Source organism: Pan troglodytes, chromosome Y (assembly GCF_028858775.2).
Source record: "Pan troglodytes isolate AG18354 chromosome Y, NHGRI_mPanTro3-v2.0_pri, whole genome shotgun sequence".
NCBI classification, from domain to species: Eukaryota; Metazoa; Chordata; class Mammalia; order Primates; family Hominidae; genus Pan; species Pan troglodytes.
Window position 1 is genome coordinate 29,880,402 of NC_072422.2, and position 23,472 is coordinate 29,903,873.

A 23,472-nucleotide genomic window follows, 5' to 3' on the forward strand; every position below is an offset into this window, starting at 1 on the left:
TAAATCATGATATAGCAACTGTTTTTTAATCATGAAAAGGAATTCAATTATGATATCAAATCTCTGTATGTGATGAAGGTCGGTATCTCCAGCAGTTTATCTAGCTCTCTGTTTCTATGTTTTGTTATTTTTAAATTTGAACTATACTTTCCTTCACCTTATATATTTGTAGTGAAGATTAAAAGTGCAAATTCATATAACATACTTTGAAACGACGAGTATAAGATAAATGTTCAAGAGATATTTGTTGTTTCTATAATGATCATCATATGTGAGTATATAATATTGTTATATTATTATGTGTATTATATTACAGATACTTATGTAATACAATATATTATGTTATAATTATATTATTTGTCATTGTATAATATATCCTTATATAATGCAATTATACATTTGTATAATAATGATCATTAATTGTGTTGTACATAATAACAATTATTATTATTACCTGTACAGGTTAAAAAAATAAGCAGAACTTCAATTCACATACAGTATCGGCCTATGTTACTATAAATGGCAAACACAATAGAATCTTTGCGACCTGAATTCATTTTCTAAAATACTTCAGGTTAAAAAAAAACCACTGTATTATTCAGTCTTATGAGCATCTAGAAAATTTGACATCTATCAGCTCTTCTCATTAAATGCATGACATAAAATGACAAGGGAGATCAGAAAATTAAAGGTTTTTTTGAGTGTCATGTTCATTTATCTCCAACAAATAATTACATTTATTTTAAAACATCTCATTTCCTTGGAGTCAAAATAACTCATCTTGGTTTGTTTACAGGATAGACACCCTTATTTTATTACATACTTGCAAGATTAAAAATCTATCTATATGTTATTTAGTGCAAAAGAGTGACTAAGTGGTTTTGTTAGACTTTCAGGGTATAATATATTTTTACATGGAATTTTTACATAATGTTATTTTGATGTACAAATAATGAAATGTTCATATTCCAAAAGTTTGGTACTTGAGATTTATCTTAAAATATAAAAAAGTTTGTTTACTCAATGAAATAAATGCTATTTTTGTATTTTATAAAATTTGTTTTAGATAAATGTTATTCTTTCTGCTAGAAATAAGAAGCCATCATTACTTTAACTGAATGATTTTTTTAAACTGGAAACAAATCTATGTAAAACCAAAATAGAGATCTGAGAAGAAATAGTATCCTGTGAAATGGAATATATTATCCAATAAATTTCAAACAAATAGGCAAACATTCTAGAAATGAGTTTATAATGTTTAGAGTATATTTTTATAAAATAAACTTACGCATAAATTTAAAAGGGGGGTCTTGTTTTTCTAGATTCTGCAACCACAAATTGTATTCAGATTTAATTAGCTAGCTTTAAACAAAAGCTATTACTTTACAGGTGAAAAATAAATTGTAGTAGTGTCTAATTATAAGGATATATTGAATAGGGAAAAAATCAAAGCTTTTCCTATCATGTTAATTAAGCATATATAAAAGTATCAGTTTGCTCTCGTAAAGACATCGAGTCTTGTAGAAGTGAGCAGAAACCATGGACACCAGTTGTATATATTCATATAGACTCATGCAGCTTTGATAGATTATAAATTAATCGCAGACTGTGAACCCTCTGCCAACCAGCAATGTTGTCTGAGACCTACAAGATTGCAATCCCAAACTCAGAAATTCATTCAAGTTGTTTCCCTTAATACTGTGTTCAGCTTTCTTTCTCTTTCTTTCTTTTCTTTCTTTCTTTCTTTCTTTCTTTCTTTCTTTCTTTCTTTCTTTCTTTCTTCCTTTCTTTTTTTTTGGATGTTTAACATTTTTGCTGGTCAGTTCACAATTTTGCTCAAAATGGGACGATTATGTAAAACCTATAAAGAAAATTATGTGCATAATTCATAGAGTAATACTAGCTGAGCACTGATGAGTGTTCCTCTCACCAATTTCTATTTTAAGCGTCCTTTTTCTTTTCCAAGCAGAATAATAAAACATGTCACAGGACTTCACCAACTGGTATCAGTGCTTCTAGAACTCTGATTCATGTCTGACTTTAAAAAGCTCTGCAGCAAAGGAAGAGGAGCTGGACTTTGTGGTATGGAATTGTCAAGAATTACTCAAAAAAGCTTTCACAGCTATTGCTGTTACTAATGCAGCATGTTTTATTAAAACCTCTTTCAGACAAATCATTTTACATTGCTGCCTACTATTTTGATTCAATTTCCCTGTAATAAAAAAGGTTTAAAAATAACCACTTTCCTTCCTTTAAAATATTTGGAATGTATATCTAAATTTGTGAAGGAAAAATAATGATAAGTTTCTTACACTGAAAAGGACGTATGGAACTTGGAGATAGTTTGAAGTCCAACTCATGCAACTAAGAATCTTTTGTCTGGGGTATGACAGCTAGTTTTTGGCCACAAGATAGGCTTATATTACTATGATCAAATGATGAAGGTCCTCTTCTTCATAGTCTATTTCTTCATTCAGTAATGAGAGTAGTGAGAGGCTTTGGTGGTAGAAAATATATATGTGTGTGTGTGTGTGATATACAGGCAACATTAAGAGGGACCATATTCTGCCTCACTAATTATTTATTTATTTATTTATTTTGGGGGGCAGGATCTCTCTCTGTCGCTCATGCTGGAGTGCACTGGTGTGAACTCAGCTCACTCCAACCTCTGCCTCCTGGGCTCAAGTGATCCTCCCACTTCACCTTCCTACCAGGTAGCTCAGACTACAGACATGAGCCACCACAAGCAGCTAGTTTTTGTATTTTTGTACAGAATGGGTCTTGCTATGTTTCTGATATGGTTTGACTGTGTCCCCACCCAAATCTCATCTAGAATTGTAATTCTCATAATCCTATGCCCTGGGAGAGACCTGGTGGAATGTAATTTAATGACGGGTTACACTCATGCTGTTCTTGTGATAGTGAGTGAGTTTTCACAAGATCTGATGGTTTTATAGGGACTTTTCTCCCAATTGATCTGGACTTCTTGCTGCCACCATGTGAAGGAGGATGTGTTTGCTTCCCCCTGCACCATGATTCCTGAGTTTCCTGAGGCCTCCCCAGCCACATGGAACTGTCAGTCAATTAAACCTCTTTTTTTCCCTTTCTTTCTTTTTTTTATTATTGTACTTTAAGTTTTAGGGTACATGTGCACAATGTGCAGGTTAGTTACATATATATACATGTGCCATGCTGGTGCGCTGCACCCACTAACTTGTCATCTAGCGTTAGGTATATCTCCCATTGCTATCCCTCTCTCCTCCCCCAACCCTACAACATTCCCCAGAGTGTGATGTTCCCCTTCCTGTGTCCATGTGTTCTCATTGTTCAGTTCCCACCTATGAGGGAGAATATGCGGTGTTTGGTTTTTTTTCTTGCAATAATTTACTGAGAATGATGATTTCCAATTTCATCCATGTCCCTACAAAGGATATGAATTCATCATTTTTATGGCTGGATAGTATTCCATGGTGTATATGTGCCACATTTTCTTAATCCAGTCTATCATTGTTGGACACTTGGGTTGGTTCCAAGTCTTTGCTATTGTGAATAGTGCTGCAATAAACATACGTGTGCATGTGTCTTTATAGCAGCATGATTTATAGTCCTTTGGGTATATACCCAGTAATGGGATGGCTGGGTCAAATGGTATTTCTAGTTCTAGATTCCTGAAGAATCACCACACTGACTTCCACAGTGGTTGAAGAAAATTTTCGCAACCTACTCATCTGACAAAGGGCTAATATCCAGAATCTACAATGAACTCAAACAAATTTACAAGAAAAAAACAAACAAGCCCACAAAAATGTGGGCAAAGGACATGAACAGCCACTTCTCAAAAGAAGACATTTATGCAGCCAATAAACCTCTTTTCTTTATACATTACCCAGTCTTGGGTATGTCTTTATTAGTAGCATGAGAAGGGACTAGTACAGTTGTTTAGTCTGTTCTCAAACTCCTGGTTTCAAGCAATTCTCCCACTTTGACCTCCCAAAATGCTGAAACTACAGGCATGAGCTATTGAGTCTGGCCAGCCTAGTCGATTTCATCTAAAATTCTAACAGTTTTTAATGAGTCCCAGATAAACTGAAGGGATTTGATTTAAACCATTTGGAATTGCAAAGTTAATGTTTGTGTTTTTCATCTTTTCTTTGCTTTGCTTTGCTTTGCTTCTCCTTTCCCTTCCCTTCTCTTCCTTTCCCTTCCCTTCCCTTCCCTTCCCTTCCCTTCCCTTCCCTTCCCTTCCCTTCCCTTCCCTTCCCTTCCCTTCCCTTCCCTTCACTTCCCTTTTCTTTTCTTTTTTTTTCTGAGAAGAAGCCTCCCTCTATCACCCAGGCTGGAGTGCAGGGGCATGATCTTGGCTCACTGCAACCTCTGTCTCCCCAGTTCAGGCAATTCTCCTGCCTTGGCTTCCTGAGTGGCTGGGATTACAGGCATACAACACAATGCCCGGCTAATTTTTGTATTTTTAGTAGAGACAAGGTTTCGCTATGTGGGCCAGGCTGGTCTCGAACTCCTGACCTCGTGATCCACTGACCTCAGCCTCCCAAAGTTCTGGGATTATAGGTGTGAGCCACCTCACCCAGTCAATCCTGGTGTTTTTCTACAGAATGAATTTGTAATATACATACTGGAACACCTGTTGGAGAGAAATAACTATTACCTCTTGTGTTGGCACAAGAGGTATACACCAGAATTGGCCCAGGTACCTGGAACATATGGTTATCCAAAGGTTCTCCCCTAATTCATAACAGTTAGAAAGACATTTTGAGGACAGAAACTCCAGTATTGGTCTGTGTACAAAATGATAGCCAAGTGAACCAATAAATGAAAAATAAAGGGGATGGGATGGGAAATGATGTCTCTAAATCATACATGTTTTAGAAGACAGACTTCAATATCACAGAACATCGTAATCCATGGATATTAGGTTTATTACATTCACACATATATTTTACACATTTTTGGGCCCTGCATTTTGGTACCCCATAATATATTCTATCTATCTATCTGTCTATCTATCTATCTATCTATCTATCTATCATCTATCTATCTTTCCTTCTTTCTGAGTATACATATTGCAATGTTTTCATTTTACTCTCATCCATTTCTCCCACTCATAAAATTTCTATTATGCTACCATGGCAGATACACTGTCTCAGGACTTTTCTGTGTAAACGTGCACTTACTGGTACAATATTTTGAAGGATATTCTTTACTGTTTTTGAATTTTATATTGACAGAAAATTTCTTTCATCATTTGCATTGTATGACTTCTTCATGTTACTGATGAAAAACCTAGGAATTGATCTAATTATTACTTCTCTATATGCCACCTGTGATGTTTCTCTGGCTGCAGGTAGGTTTTATTTGTTCCTGTAAACACCCAGTTGTCCTTCTGAGCATCCATTCTGTCGCTACACTGCAATAAGCATCATTTTATCTCCTCATATCTCATTGTTTTGGAGCAATAAAATGGTCCTAATAATGTAAGCATGATTTGTAGAGCATGTCTTTCTATCTAAATCTGGTGCAAATATGTCTTTTCTTTGTTACCTGATGTAATGGTTAATTGAATGTGTCAGCTTAGCTGACCTAAGGGATGCACAGACAGCTGGTAAAACATTATTTGTGAGCGTCTCTGAGAGTGTTTCTGGAAGACATTAGCATTAGAATCAGTAGACTGGGTGATATGGTTTCACTGTGTTCCCACCCTAAACTCATCTTGAATTATAGCTCCCATAATTCCTGAGAGTTGTGGGAGGGACCTGCTGGGAAGTAATTGAATTATGACATCCAGGTCTTTCCCATGCCATTCTTGTGATAGTAAGTTTCATGAGATCTGATGGTTTTATAAGGGGGAGTTTCCCTGCATACAGTCTTTTCTCCTGCAATGTAAAATGTGACTTTTCTCCTCATTCAACTTCCATCATGATTGTGAGGACTCCCCAGGCATGTAGAACTGGGAGTTAATTAAACCTTTTTCCTTTATAAATTACCTAGTCTTTGATACATCCCTATAGCAGTGTGAGAGAAGACTGACACAGTAGGTAAAGAAGATCCACCCTCACCAGAGTCAGCAGGCCTCATCCAGTTTGTTGAGTGTCCAGCCGGAACAAACTGCCAGAGGAAGGGTGAATTCAGTCTCTATTTTTAAGCTAGAATATCCATTTCCTCCTGACCTCAGACATCATCACCTTCAGACTTGGACTGAATTACATTACAGGGTTTTCTGGTTCTCAGTTTGCAGTCAGCAGGTTGTGGGACTTCTAAGCCTCTATAACCATGTGAGACACTTATTATAATAAAGAGTATCTATCATGCTATATATCTATTCATCACCTATGTGTCTGTCTGTTTAGTCATTCATCCATCTTTCCATTCATTCATTCATTTATTCATTCATCTATCCATCTATGATTCATCCATCCATCCATCCATCTATCCATTCATCCATCCATCCATCCATCTAGCTAGCTATCCGTGTGTTCATCTATCCAATTACTTATCTCCTATTAGTTCTGTTTCACTGGAGAAACACACGATCATTTTTATCTTTCCTTGTGGTAATGAGGAGGTCACATGCAAGAGAAGGCACATTGGTAAATGTGAACATTTTGCTTTTTCAAACAATTTATGTCTGCTAGACTTGTCTGATCCCTACTTTATACAGCTAATTCCCCTTCATAATGGTGTCCATGGGCTCACTTCTTCCTTGGGATGGAAAACACCCACTTTCTGATGTGTACGTCAAGATGCATGACTGACAACAGGACTCTGATAGTGAGCTGAACAATCTCTACCAGGACCCTGTAAAAAGCAGGCAGCTTTTATCCAAAATGAGAAGACTGCAAAGATGGCATAACATTTCCTTACACAAATGAGAGATTTAATTATAATGATCCTAGTGGGGCTTTCTATTAATCCTATCAGAACCATGATCTGTTATATGCACTTAACACAACAGTAAATCTGCTGGGTGACAGAGCTTACAAGCAAAAGGTGTTTGTTCTGTAAACAAAACAAGTGGTAAGCTTTTCTCCCACTGGGCACCAAGCAAAGCCTGCCAGCATGTATAGTAGTAAGAATACAAATTTCTGTTCACTTTTACTTCCAGGTGAAATGAAGGGTATGCTGCATGGTTGTGGATGATAAGATATTTCACAGAGCGTTTAGAATACTGATGTTTCATGGACTGTTATGGGCTGCTTTGTGTCTCCCTAAAATTCATGTTGAAGCCCTTACCCCCGAGGGGACTGTATTTAAAGACAGGGCTTTTTAAGAGATAATTAAGCTTAAATGAGATCATTAGGATGGGCCCTAATCCAACAGGACAGGTGTCCTTATAAAAAGATTAGGGCACAAACAGAGAGGGACAACCATGTGAGGACACAGGGAGAAGATAGTGTCTGCAAGTCCAGGAGGGAGGCCTTAGGAGGAAACAGAGCAGCCCATACCTTGATCTTAGAATTCCAGTCTCCAGGACTATGAAAAAACAAATTTCTGTTTTGTCTTTTTTTAATCCACCTAGTCTGTGGTATTTGATAACAAAGACTTAGTCTTTATCATCCATTCTGTGGCAAGCATCAATCTTTACACATGTACCTCAAGTATTGCTACCTACTAAGCTTCCAGCTCCATCAGCATCAATGTAGCTGACCAATTGTGAGAGAGTGAGGTAGTGAAAATACTTCTAAGATCCATATGGACACACAGAGGCTGAATGTTGCCAAGTTGGTAAATATGTAATGCTGACTCTGTTATATGAAAGTCAGCTGCTTGTAGGGATTGTTGCTTATTGAGATAGAGAATAAAGAAATGGGAAGAAAATAAAAAAAGACATTTGCTGCCACAATAGCTGTACAGCAGGCACCAGCATTTGTAATGATTTGTTTCTGAGTAAAGATAAGTCATGTGTCTGAATAGCAGCTGTGAAGTGAGCATGACATCGATCCCTAGTCTGACCAGCTGTGACTTTCCATTAATATCTGGCTTCTGCAGTCACAGAAGGTGCAAAAGGTACCTCTAGCTGTGGATGAAAACTTGAGTTGCCTCTTTGAACATGTATTAATCTCTAAATGTTTATTATGATCTCCTTCTTTTCTTCTTGACTGAACAGCTCAGAAACCTAAACTTACATTTTTTCCAGCTAATCTTCCAGTCAGATGTCAAACTTATGTTCTTTGAGTTAAATCCACTTGTGTGAGATATAAAAGTGGAGCTGACTTAGGTGATCAGAGAGGCAGCTGTGAGGAACCACTGTATGGCACACATGGCCTCGGCCTCATTAGAACCAAGCAGCTTGGAAGGTGGACCTGGTAGGTCCCTGGAAGTAGCTTAATGTTGGCTTCATTGAGAATCTGCATCTATCAAGGAATTTTGGGACTTACCCTGGAAGGGGATTCTCATAGCATATTTCAGAACTTCTAACATATAAAGTGCAAGGTAAACTTGAACATCAAAAAGTTTACTCAGAGTTCAAATTGTTCATTAGACCATATATAAAATACAACTTCCAAAATTTTATTTTATAAATAAAATACTAAACAAGGGGGAGACCCCAAATCTGCCATATTCTGTGACATTAGGGATTATATGTCAGATATTAAAATGAAGTACAAAGCAATTTCTAATGACTAAATGTCAGGAAATTTACATGTGCCATTTTGGTTGTGATCATTTTTGCAGAAAGAAAAAGGAAAGAAATCACACAGTTCAACTCACAGCAGATACTGAAACTTAATTTCTGCCTTAAGCTTTTGACTTTATAAACTATAATTTATAAACATTTATAGAATATATAAACATTTACAGCATTTCTAAACATTTGTAAACATTAAACCAGGTAATGTATTAGGCACATAATCTGCAGAATTTTTACTCCACACTATAACATTTATCAACTCAGTAATTCCTCTAGTTGTCATATATAGGCTAAATGGAATTTTGGAAGTTGTACAATTATTCATTTGTACTTGTGGAGATTGTACATTGTATATGTACAATACCTTTTGTTGTCACAAAACCCCGCATTAGAAATAGGTATCTGTGGGGGCTGGAGCCAAGATGGCCAAATAGGAGCAGCTCCGGTCTACAGCTCCCAGCATGAGCAATGCAGAAGATGGGTGATTTCTGCATTTCCATCTGATGTAACAGGTTCAACTCAATAGGGAGTGCCAGACAGTGGATGCAGGACAGTGGGTGCAGCACACTGTGCATGAGCCCAAGCAGGGTGAGGCATTGCTTCACTTGGGAAGTGCAAGGGGTCAGGGAGTTCCCTTTCCTAGTCAAAGAAAGGGGAGAGAGACGGCACCTGGAAAGTTGGGTCACTCCCACCCTAATACTGCACTTTTCCGACAGGCTTAAAAAACGGCACACCAGGAGATTATATCCTACACATGGCTCAGAGGGTCCTATGCCCACGGAGTCTCGCTGATTGCTATCACAACAGTCTGAGATCAAACTTCAAGGCAGCGAGGCTGTGGGAGGGGCTCCCGCCATTGCCCAGGCTTGCTTAGGTACACAAACCAGCTGGGAAACTGGAACTGGGTGGAAGCCACCACAGCTCAAGGAAGCCTGCCTGCCTCTGTAGGCTCCATCTCTGGGGGCAGGGCACAGACAAACAAAAAGACCGCAGTAACCTCTGCAGACTTAAATGTCCCTGTCTGACAGCTGTGAAGAGAGCAGTGGTTCTCCCAGCACGCAGCTTGAGATCTGAGAACAGGCAGACTGCCTCCTCAAGTGGGTCCCTGACCACTGACCACCAAGCAGCCTAACTGGGAGATACCCCCTAGTAAGGTCAGACTGACACCTCACATGGTCAGGTGCTCCACTAAGACAAAACTTCCAGAGGAATGATCAGACAGCAGCATTCACAGTTCATGAAAATCCACTGTTCTGCAGCCACCGCTGCTGGTACCCAGGCAAACAGGGTCTGGAGTGGACCTCTAGCAAACTCCAACAGACCTGCAGCTGAGGGTCCTGTCTGTTAGAAAGAAAACTAACAAACAGAAAGGACATCCACACCAAAAACCCATCTGTACATCACCATCATCAAAGACCAAAAGTAGATAAAACCACAAAGATGGGGAAAAAACAGAGCAGAAATTCTGGAAACTCTAAAAAGCAGAGCACCTCCCCTCCTCCAAAGGAATGCAGTTCCTCACCAGCAATGGAATAAAGCTGGATGGAGAATGACTTTGACGAGTTGAGAGAAGAAAGCTTCAGACAATCAAACTACTCTGAGCTACAGGAGGAAATTCAAACCAAAGGCAAAGAAGATAAAAACTTTGTAAAAAATTTAGACTACTGTATAACTAGAATAACCAATACCGAGAAGTGCTTAAAGGAGATGATGGAGCTGAAAGCCAAGGCTCAAGAACTACGTGAAGAATGCAGAAGCTGCAGGAGCCTATGCGATCAACTGGTAGAAAAGGTATCAGAGATGGAAGATGAAATGAATGAAATGAAGTGAGAAGGGAAGATTAGAGAAAAAAGAATAAAAAGAAAAAAACACAGCCTCCAAGAAACATGAGACTATGTGAAAAGACCAAATCTACATCTAATTGGTGTACCTGAAAGTGACGGGGAGAATGGAACCAAGTTGGAAAACACTCTGCAGGAAGTTATGCAGGAGAACTTCCCGAATCTAGCAAGGCAGGCCAACTTTCAGATTCAGAAAATACACAGAACACCACAAAGATACTCCTCAAGAAGAGCAATTCCAAGACACCTAATTGTCAGATTCACTAAAGTTGAAATGAAGGAAAAAATGTTAAGCACAGCCAGACAGACAGGTCGGGTTACCCTCAAAGTGAAACCCATCAGATTAACAGCGGATCTCTCGGCAGAAAGTCTACAAGCCAGAAGAGATTGGGGGTCAATATTCAACATTGTTAAAAAAAAGAACTTTCAACCCTGAATTTCATATCCAGCCAAACTAAGCTTCATAAGTGAAGGAGAAATAAAATACTTTAAAGATAAGCAAATGCTGAGAGATTTTGTCACCACCAGCCTGCCCTAAAAGAGCTCCTGAAGGAAGCACTAAACATGGAAAGGAACAACCGATACCAGCTGCTGCAAAATCATGCCAAATTGTAAATACGATCAAGGCTAGGTAGAAACTGCATCAACTAACAAGCAAAATAACCAGCTAACATCATAATGACAGGTTCAAATTCACACATAATAATATTAACTTTAAATGTAAATGGACTAAATGCTCCAATTAAAAGACACAGACTGGCAAATTGGATAAAGAGTCAAGACCCATCAGTATGCTGTATTCAGGAAAACCATCTCACGTGCAAAGACACACAGACTCAAAATAAAAGGATGGAGGAAGATCTACCAAGCAAATAGAAAACAAAAAAAGGCAGGGGTTGCAATCCTAGTCTCTGATAAAACAGACTTTAAACCAACAAAGATCAAAAGAGACAAAGAAGGCCATTACAGAATGGTAAGGGGATCAATTCAACAAGAAGAGCTAACTATCCTAAATATATATGCACCCAATACAGGAGCACCAAGATTCATAAAGCAAGTCCTGAGTGACCTACAAAGAGACTTAGACTCCCACACAATAATAATGGGAGACTTTAACACCCCACTGTCAACATTAGACAGATCAACGAGACAGAAAGTCAACAAGGATACCCAGGAATTGAACTCAGCTCTGCACCAAGCGGACCTAATAGACATCTACAGAACTCTCCACCCCAAATCAACAGAATATACATTCTTTTCAGCACCACACCACACCTATTCCAAAATTGACCACATACTTGGACGTAAAGCTTTCCTCAGCAAATGTAAAAGAATAGAAATTATAACAACGTGTCTCTCAGACCACAGTGCAATCAAACTAGAACTCAGGATTAAGAAACTCACTCAAAACCACTCAACTACATGGAAACTGAACAACCTGCTCCTGAATGACTACTGGTTATATAACGAAATGAAGGCAGAAATAAAGATGTTCTTTGAAACCAATGAGAACAAAGACACAACATACCAGAATCTCTGGGACACATTCAAAGCAGTGTGTAGAGGGAAATTCATAGCACTAAATGCCCACAAGACAAAGCAGGAAAGATCCAAAATTGACACCCTAACATCACAATTAAAAGAACTACAAAAGCAAGAGAAAACACATTCAAAAGCTAGCAGAAGGCAAAAAATAACTAAAATCAGAGCAGAACTGAAGGAAATAGAGACACAGAAAACCCTTCAGAAAATTAATGAATCCAGGAGCTGGTTTTTTGAAAGGACCAACAAAATTGATAGACCACTAGCAAAACTAATATAGGAGAAAAGAGAGAAGAATCAAATAGACACAATAAAAAATGATAAAGGGGATATCACCACTGATCCCACAGAAATACAAACTACCATCAGAGAATACTACAAACACCTCTATGAATAATAAACTAGAAAATATAGAAGAAATGGATAAATTCCTTGACACATACACCCTCCCAAGACTAAATAAGGAAGAAGTTGAATCTCTGAATGGGCCAATAACCGGCTCTGAAATCGTGGCAGTAATCAATAGCTTAACAACCAAAAAGAGTCCAGGACCAGATGGATTCACAGCCGAATTCTACCAGAGGTACAAGGAGGAACTGGTACCATTCCTATTGAAACTATTTCAATCAATAGAAAAAGAGGAAATCCTCCCTAACTCATTTTATGAGGCCAGCATCATCCTGACACCAAAGCCAGGCAGAGACACAACCAAAAAAGAGAATTTTTGACCAATATCCTTGATGAACATTGATGCAAAAATCCTCAATAAAATACTGGCAAACTGAATCCAGCAGCACATCAAAAAGCTTATCCACCATGATCAAGTGGGCTTCATCCCTGGGATGCAAGGCTGGTTCAATATGCGCAAATCAATAAATGTAATCCAGCATATAAACAGAATCAAAGACAAAAACCACATAATTATCTTAATAGATGCAGAAAAGGCCTTTCACGAAATTCAACAACTCTTCCTGCTAAAAACTCTCAATAAAGTGGGTAAAGATGGGACATATCTCAAAATCATAAGAGCTATCTATGACAAACCCACAGCCAATATCATACTGAATGGGCAAAAACTGGAAGCATTCCCTTTGAAATCTGGCACAAGACAGGGAGGCCTCTCATCACTCCTATTCAACATAGTGTTGGAAGTTCTGGCCAGGGCAATTAGGCAGGAGAAGGAAGTAAAGGGTATTCAATTAGGAAAAGAGGAAGTCAAATTGTCCCTGTTTGCAGATGACATGATTGTATTTCTAGAAAACCCCATTGTCTCAGCCCAAAATCTCCTTAAGCTGATAAGCAACTTCCGCAAAGTCTCAGGATACAAAATCAATGTACAAAAATCACAAGGATTCTTGTACACCAATAACAGACAAACAGAGAGCCAAATCGTGAGTGAACTCCCATTCATAATTGCTTCAAAGAGAATAAAATACCTAGGAATCCAACTTACAAGGGACGTGAATGACCTCTTCAAGGAGAACTACAAACCACTGCTCAATGAAATTAAAGAGGATACAAAGTAATGGAGGAACATTCCATGCTCATGGGTAGGAAGAATCAATATCGTGAAAATGGCCATACTGCCAAAGGTAATTTACAGATTCAATGCCATCCCCATCAAGCTGCCAATGACTTTCTTCACAGAATTGGAAAAAACTACTTTAAAGTTCATATGGAACCAAAAAAGAGCCCACATTGCCAAGTCAATCCTAAGCCAAAAGAACAAAGCTGAAGGCATCACACTACCTGACCTCAAACTATACTACAAGGCTACAGTAACCAAAACAGCATGGTACTGGTACTAAAACAGAGATAGATCAATGGAACAGAACAGAGACCTCAGAAATAACACCACATATCTACAACTATCGGATCTTTGACAAACCTGACAAAAACAAACAATGGCAAAAGTTTACCCTATTTAATAAATGGTGCTGGGAAAACTGGCTAGCAATATGTAGAAAGCTGAAACTGGATCCCTTCCTTACACCTTATACAAAAATTAATTCCAGATGGATTAAAGTCTTAAATGTTAGACCTAAAACCATAAAAACCCTAGAAGAAAACCTAGGCATTACCATTCGGGACATAGGCATGGGGAAGCACTTCATGTCTAAAACACTGAAAGCAATGGCAACAAAAGCCAAAATTGACAAATGGGATCTAATTAAACTAAAGAGCTTCTGCACAGCAAAAGAAAGTACCATCAGAGTGAAAAGGCAACTACAAAATGGGAGAAAATATTTGCAACCTACTCATCTGACAAAGGGCTAATATCCAGAATCTACAATGAACTCAAACAAATTGACAAGAAAAAAACAAACAACCCCATCAAAAAGTGCGTGAAGGACATGAAGAGACACTTCTCAAAAGAAGACATTTATGGAGCCAAAAAACACATGAAAAAATGCTCACCATCACTGGCCATCAGAGAAATGCAAATCAATACCACAATGAGATATCATCTCACACCAGTTAGAATGGCAATCATTAAAACATCAGGAAACAACAGGTGCTGGAGAGGATGTGGAGAAATAGGAACACTTTTACACTGCTGGTGGGACTGTAAACTAGTTCAACCATTGTGGAAGTCAGTGTGGCGATTCCTCAGGGATCTAGAACTGGAAATACCATTTGATCCAGCCCTCCCATTACTGGGTATATACCCAAAGGACTATAAATCATGCTGCTATAAAGACACATGCACACGTATTTTTATTGCGGCACTATTCACAATAGCAAAGACTTGGAACCAACCTGAATGTCCAACAATGATAGACTGGATTAAGAAAATGTGGCACATATACACCATGGAATACTATGCAGCCATAAAAAATGATGAGTTCATGTCCTTTGTAGGGACATGGATGAAATTGGAAATCATCATTCTCAGCAAACTATCTCAAGGACAAAATACCAAACACCGTATATTATCACTCTTAGGTGGGAATTGAACAATGAGAACACATGGACACAGGAAGGGGAACATCACACTCTGGGGACTGTTGTGGGGTAGGGAGATGGGGGAGGGATAGCATTAGGGATATACCTATTGCTAAATGACAAGTTAATGGATGCAACACACCAGCTTGGCACATTTATACATATGTAACTAACCTGCACATTGTGCATATGTACCCTAAAACTTAAAGTATACTACTACTACTACTACTACTACTACTACTAATAAAAAGAAATAGGTAACTGCATTGAATTTTCTCCTAAGATAATACTAACACAGATAATAGTGTTTATTCTTCTTTCTTTTTGCATTGTATCTTACATATGGATTTTATTTGTTCTTTTCATGCTTTAAAAATATTGGTATCACCTTTAGTCCTTAAAAGCAACTGCAGAGATTTTTAGGTCAAATTTCATGAAAATTGAGGTATGTGTATTTTCTTATACCAGAAATATTTATGGCTATCATCAGTGACTACAACATAGGATAAAGTATAGAAATTCACAGAGAAGATATAATAATTCAACTCGTTATTGAATTGGAATTATTTGTTAATTTAAACAAAAATTAAGAGACAAGATGTATTACCCAGGCTGGAGTGCAGTGGTGTGATCATAGCTCACTGCAGCCTCAAACTCTTGGGCTCAAAGAATTGTCCTGCCTCCGCTTCCCAAGGAGCAGGGACTACCGGTACACACCACCATGCACTGGTAATTATAAAAATTTTTACAGAGACAGGGTCTCTTCTGTGTTGCCCAGGCTGCTTTTGAACTTCTGGCTGCAAGCAATCTTCCTGCTTCATCCTCTCAAAATGCTGGGATGAGAGGTATGAGCCACTGTGTTCTTAACTTTGATAAGTAAAAGGAATTATAGGGAAAATCATATGGAAATCACAATGATAGTTACAATTTCTCCTGTATCAGTGGCTGGACAGGTCAGTGACCTTAGTGGATGCTTTTCAATTTATAGTTCTAATTCCTACAACAATCATGGATAAATTAAGAACAATCTCTTTGTTCTTAATTCAATAAAAGGAATAGAATATGATTTGTAAAATCCTCATAATTTTACACATGTCTGAATTATGATAAGCTAGGTAATTTGCACAATTCAATTCAGTGTATTTGTGATGAATCCAGTCACTGAATCAACTTCATTTTGATCCAAAACCCACTTTATCCTGGAACATGACTCATAAAAGACAAAGAAAATAGAAGTGTCAAAAAATAGACTTTTGACATCCGATCACTGGGAAGTCTTGAGAAAGATGTGGGGAAAATGTAATATACATCCCAAGTACATAAAGCACAAACGGTATTCCATATTTTATAAATGATACTAGCTGGGCTCCAGTTCTCGGGTAGAATTGTATTTTTATTTTCTATTTTGGAGACAGGATTTCACTCTGTTATGCAGGCTAGAGTGCCCTGGTGCAAACACAGCTCACTGCTGCCTTGACTTTCTGAGCTGAAATAATTCTCTCTCCTCAGCCTCCAGAGTAGCTGGGACTAAAGGCAAGAACAACTGCACCCATCCCACCATTTTTTAAAAAAACATACTACCTATGAAGAGGCACAGGACATCACACCCAGCAATATATTTTGTTGTTGTTTGTGACGGGGGTCTCACTATGTTTCCATCTGGTTTTGAACTCAAGCAATCCTCCCACCTCAGCCTCCCAAAGTGCCGGGATTTCAGGCATAAGCCATAACGCCCAAACAGTATTCTAGATAATATACAAGAAAGCATTTACAAGAGTATGTGATAATCTACGAAAATAGTTTTCAAAATGATACTCCACTAGTATTTTAAAATAAGATAAATTTGTATTAGTCTGAGGGAGGTTTTATTTTGGATCACCTGTCATTCTTTTTTATTATTATTATTTTTAATGTTTTTTTAAATTATACTTGAAGTTTTAGGGTACATGTGCACAATGTGCAGGTTAGTTACATATGTATAAATGTGCCAAGCTGGTGCGCTGCACCCACTAACTCGTCATCTGGCACTAGGTATATCTCCCAATGCTATCCCTCCCCCCTCCTCCCACCCCACAACAGTCCCCAGAGTGTGATGTTCCCCTTCCTGTGTCCATGTGTTCTCACTGTTCAATTCCTACCTATGAGAGAGAATATGCGGTGTTTGAGTTTTTTGTTCTTGTGATAGTTTACTGAGAATGATGATTTCCAATTTCATCCATGTCCCTACAAAGGACATGAACTCATCATTTTTTATGGCTGTGTAATAATCCAAGGTGTATATGTGCCACATTTTCTTAATCCAGTCTATCATTGTTGGACATTTGTGTTGGTTCCAAGTCTTTGCTATTGTGAATAGTGCCACAATAAAAATAAGTGTGCATGTGTCTTTATAGCAGCATGATTTGTAGTCCTTTGGGTATATACCCAGTATTGAGATGGCTGGGTCAAATGGTATTTCTAGTTCTAGATCCCTAAGGAATCACCACACTGACTTCCACAATGGTTGAACTAGTTTACAGTCCCACCAACACTGTAAAAGTGTTCATATTTCTCCACATCCTCTCCAGCACCTGTTGTTTCCTGACTATTTAATGATCACCATTCTAATTGGTGTGAGATGATATCTCATTGTGGTTTTGATTAGCATTTCTCTGATGGGCAGTGATGGTGAGCATTTTTTCATGTGTTTTTTTCTGGCTGCATAAATGTCTTCTTTTGAGAAGTGTCTGTTCATGTCCTTTGCCCACTTTTTGAAGGGGTTGTTTTTTTCTTGTCAATTTGTTTGAGTTCATTGTAGATTCTGGATATTAGCCCCTTGTCAGATGAGTAGGTTGCGAATATTTTCTCCCATTTTGTGGGTTACCTGTTCACTCTGATGGTACTTTCCTTTGCTGCGCAGAAGTGCTTTAGTTTAATTAGATCCCATTTGTCAATTTTGGCTTTTGTTGCCATTGCTTTTGGTGTTTTGGACATGAAGTCCTTGCCCGTGCCTATGTCCTGAATGGTAATGCCTAGGTTTTCTTCTAGGGTTTTTATGGTTTTAGGTCTAACATTTAAGTCTTTAATCCATCTGGAATTGATTTTTGTATAAGGTGTAAGGAAGGGATCCAGTTTCAGCTTTCTACATATGGCTTGCCAGTTTTCCCAGCACCATTTATTAAATAGGGAATTCTTTCCCCATTGCTTGTTTTTCTCAGGTTTGTCAAAGAACAGATAGTTGTAGATTTGTGACGTTATTTCTGAGGGCTCTATTCTGTTCTATTGATCTATATCTCTGTTTTGGTACCAGTACCATGCTGTTTAGGTTACTGTAGCTTTGTAGTATAGTTTGAAGGCAGGTAGCATGATGCCTCCAGCTTTGGTCTTTTGCCTTAAGATTGACTTGGTGATGAGGGCTCTTTTTTGGTTCCATATGAACTTTAAAGTAGCTTTTTCCAATTCTGTGAAGAAAGTCATTGGTAGCTTGAATGGGATGGCATTAAATCTATAAATTACCTTTGGCAGTAAGGCCATTTTCATGATATTGACTCTTCCTACCCATAAGCATGGAATGTTCTTCCATTTCTTTGTATCCTCCATTTCTTTGATCCTTTCATTGAGCAGTGGTTTGTAGTTCTCCTTGAAGAGATCCTTCACCTCCCTTGTAAGTTGGATTCCTAGGTATTTTATTCTCTTTGAAGCAATTGTGAATGAGAGTTCACTCATGATTTGGCTCTCTGTTTGACTGTTATTGGTGTATAAGAATGCTTGTGATGTTTGCACATTGATTTTGTATCCTGAGACTTTGCTGAAGTTGCTTATCAGCTTAAGGAAATTTTGGGCTGAGTCAATGAGGTTTTCTAGATATACAATCATGTCATCTGCAAACAGGGTCAATTTGACTTCCTCTTTTACTAATTGAGTACCCTTGATTTCCTTCTCCTGCCTAATTGCCCTGGCCAGAACTTCCAACACTATGTTGAATAGGAGTGGTGAAAGAGGGCATACCTGTCTTGTGCCAGATTTCAAAGGGAATGCTTCCAGTTTGTCCATTCAGTATGACATTGGCTGTGGATTTGTCATAGGTAGCTGTTATTATTTTGAGATACATCCCATCAATACCTACTTAATGGAGAGTTTTTAGCATGAAGGTTGTTGAATTTTGTCAAAGGCCTTTTCTGCATCTATTCAGATAATCATGTGGTTTTTGTCTTTGGTTCTGTTTTTATGCTGGATTACATTTACTGATTTGTGTATACTGAACCAGCCTTGCATCCCAGGGATGAAGCCCACTTGATCATGGTGGATAAGCTTTTTGATGTGCTGCTGGACTCAGTTTGTCAGTATTTTATTGAAGATTTTTGAGGCACATCCCAGTAGGTGCAGACTGACAATGTACACAGCCGCATACTCCTCTGAGACAAAACTTCCAGAGGAATGATCAGTCAGCAGCATTCGTGGTTCACAATAAACCACTGTTCTGCAGACACCGCTGATGATACCCAGGTAAAGAGGGTCTGGAGTGGACCTCTAGCAAACTCCAACATATCTGCAGCTGAGGGTCCTGTCTGTTAGAAGGAAAACTAACAAAGAGAAAGGACATCCACACCAAAAACCCATCTGTACCTCACCATCATCAAAGACCAAAAGTAGATAAGATCACAAAGATGGGGAAAAAACAGAGCAGAAAAACTGGAAACTCTAAAAAGCAGAGCACTTCTCCTCTTCCAAAGGATTGCAGTTCCTCACCAGCAATGGAACAAAGCTGGACAGAGAATGACTTTGACGAGTTGATAGAAGAAGGCTTCAGATGATCAAACTATGAGCTACAGGTGGAAATTCAAACCAAAGGCAAAGAAGTGAAAAACTTTGAAAAAAATATAAACGAATGTATAACTAGAATAACCAATACAGAGAAGGGCTCAAAGGAGCTGATGGAGCTGAAAGCCAAGCCACGAGAACTATGTGAAGAATTCAGAAGCCTCAGGAGCCGATGCGATCAACTGGAAGAAAGGGTATCAGTGATGGAAGATGAAATGAATGAAATGAAGCAAGAAGAGAAGTTTATAGAAAAAAGAATAAAAAGAAACAAACAAAGCTTCCAAGAAATATGGCACTATGTGAAAAGACCAAATCTACATCTGATTGATGTACCTGAAAGTGACAAGGAGAATGGAACCAAGTTGGAAAACACTCTGCAGGATATTATCCAGGAGAACTTCCCCAATCTAGCAAGGCAGGCCAACATTCAGATTCAGGAAATACAGAGAATGCCACAAAGATACTCCTCGAGAAGAGCAACTCCAAGACACATAATTGTCAGATTCACCAAAGTTAAAATGAAGGAAAATGTGTTAAGGGCAGCCAGACAGACAGGTTGGGTTACCAACAAAGGCAAGTGCATCAGACTAACGGCGAATCTCTTGGCAGAAAGTCTACAAGCCGGAAGAGATTGGGGGCCAATATTCAACATTCTTAAAGAGAAGAATTTTCAACCCTGAATTTCATATCCAGCCAAACTAAGCTTCATAAGTGAAGGAGAAATAAAATACTTTACAGACAAGCAAATGCTGAGAGATTTTGTCACCACCAGGCCTGCCCTAAAAGAGCTCCTGAAGAAAGCACTAAGCATGGAAAGGAACAACTGGTACCAGCTGCTGCAAAATCATCCCAAAATGTGAAGACCATCGAGACTAGGAAGAAACGGCATCAACTAACACGCAAAATAACCAGCTAACATCATAATGACAGGTTCAAATTCACACATAACAATATTAACTTTAAATGTAAATGGACTAAATGCTCCAATTAAAAGACACAGACTGGCAAATTGGGTAAAGAGTCAAGACCCATCAGTGTGTTGTGTTCAGGAAACCCATCTCACATGCAGAGACACACATAAGCTCAAAATAAAAGGATGGAGGAAGATCTACCAAGCAAATAGAAAACCAAAAAAGGCAGGGGTTGCAATCCTAGTCTCTGATAAAACAGACTTTAAACCAACAAAGATCAAAAGAGACAAAGAAGGCCATTACAGAATGGTAAAGGATCAATTCAACAAGAAGAGATAACTATCCTAAATATATATGCACCCAATACAGGAGCACCAAGATTCATAAAGCAAGTCCTGAGTGACCTACAAAGAGACTTAGACTCCCACACAATAATAATGGGAGACTTTAACACCCCACTGTCAACATTAGACAGATCGATGAGACAGAAAGTTAAAAAGGATACCCAGGAATTGAACTCAGCTCTGCACCAAGTGGACCTAATAGACATCTACAGAACTCTCCACCCCAAATCAACAGAATATACATTTTTTTCAGCACCACACCACACCTCTTCCAAAATTGACCGCATTGTTGGAAATAAAGCTCTCTTCAGCAAATGTAAAAGAAGAGAAATTATAACAAACTATCTCTCAGACCACAGTGCAATCAAACTAGAACTCGGGATTAAGAAACTCACTCAAAACTGCCCAACTACATGGAAACTGAACAACCTGCTCCTGAATGACTACTGGGTACATAACGAAATGAAGGCAGAAATAAAGATGTTCTTTGAAACCAATGAGAACAAAGACACAACATACCAGAATCTCTGGGACACAATCAAAGTAGTTTGTAGAGGGAAATTCATAGCACTAAATGCCCACAAGACAAAGCAGGAAAGATCCAAAATTGACACCCTAACATTACAATTAAAAGAACTACAAAAGCAAGAGCAAACACATTCAAAAGCTAGCAGAAGGCAAAAAATAACTAAAATCAGAGCAGAACTGAAGGAAATGGAGACACAAAAAATCCTTCAAAAAATTAATGAATCCAGGAGCTGGTTTTTTGAAAGGATCAACAAAATTGATAGACTGCTAGCAAGACTAATAAAGAAAAAAAGAGAGAAGAATCAAATAGACGCAATAAAAAATGATAAAGGGGATATCACCACCAATCCCACAGAAATATAAACTACCATCAGAGAATACTTCAAACAGTTCTACGCAAATAAACTAGAAAATCTAGAAGAAATGGATAAATTCCTCGACACATACACTCTCCCAACACTAAGCCAGGAAGAATTTGAATCTCTGAATAGACCAATAACAGGCTCTGAATTGTGACAATAATCAATAGCTTACCAACCAAAAAGAGTCCAGGACCAGATGGATTCACAGCCGAATTCTACCAGAGGTACAAGGAGGAACTGGTACCATTCCTTTTGAAACTATTCCTATCAATAGAAAAAGAGGGAATCCTCCATAACTTATGTTATGAGGCCAGCATCATCCTGATACCAAAGCTGGGTAGAGACACAACCAAAAAAGAGAATTTTAGACCAATATCCTTGATGAACATTGATGCAAAAATCCTATCTGTCATTCTTAATGACCCTAATGGTTATGTAAAATCCACAATAACTTTTTTTTTCTTATAACTAGCTTTTATTTTTGCAAATGCTGGTCTGTAGTGTAGTATTAATGAAGTATGTGGTTGAAAATGCTATACATTGAAATTATAGTTTTATGTGAGATTTCTTCTGGAAGAAATATGTAATCATATTTATCTTGTTATTGCATTTAGTTTAAAAAGAAATATAAATGTGTGTTCTCAGGTTCTAAAATAAATTGGACTACTGATATAAATGACATAAATTAAAGAAAGTAAAAAACAAAATGAAAATATATATTTTTTTGCTTCCATTACTATTATGAAGATTTGTAAAGATTTTTTTGACACCATACCAATTAGTTGTAAAGAAATAAGTTCAATTCATATCTGACATTTACACCAGTATCTTTAAAATATACATATATTTCCTATGAAAGTGACCTTCTAGATAACTAATTTTACTTAAGAAATCCATAACTTTGTGACCTCCTATATAATTGATTTTTCTTAAGGAATCCATGTTTTCTAATAAGTTAGATTTGAAATGTACCATTTGATTAATATGGGTAATTAGAACAGTTAAAACAATTGAATGAAAATAATCAAAACATATTAACATAACCACCTTTTTAAACAACTTACGGTCTTGGTTCAGAGCAATCAAATATCAGCAATTAGGTGATCATATCCACGTAGTAAATTTTTGGATGAAAGAAAAGAAAACAAGACAATGCTCTATAGTTTTGAGATATGTGGTTGTATGTGATAAAGTTGACTTTCCCTTAGAAATTTCACAGATTGTTTGTACTGATGAAACAGGTTGGAAAACTAATTTATAACTTGGTAGTTTTTCACTTGATTTTCACAGAAATGCAAAAAAAAAAAAAAAAAAAAGCTATCTATCTACAAGTAAACACCTCCATTTTTCCTTAAGTTTTTGATGCTGGTATTTATCTCTACTTTATAACAGACAAAAGGATCTGTGGGAACAATGTGAAAATAGGACACCCATGGATGACTTCATCTTTATAAAACTGATGGAAGAATAAAAGCATTATTAATTACAGAAGCATTGTATGCTTTTAGCATCAAGGGAAACTGAAACTTTAGTACTTAAAGTAACTTTTTAAAC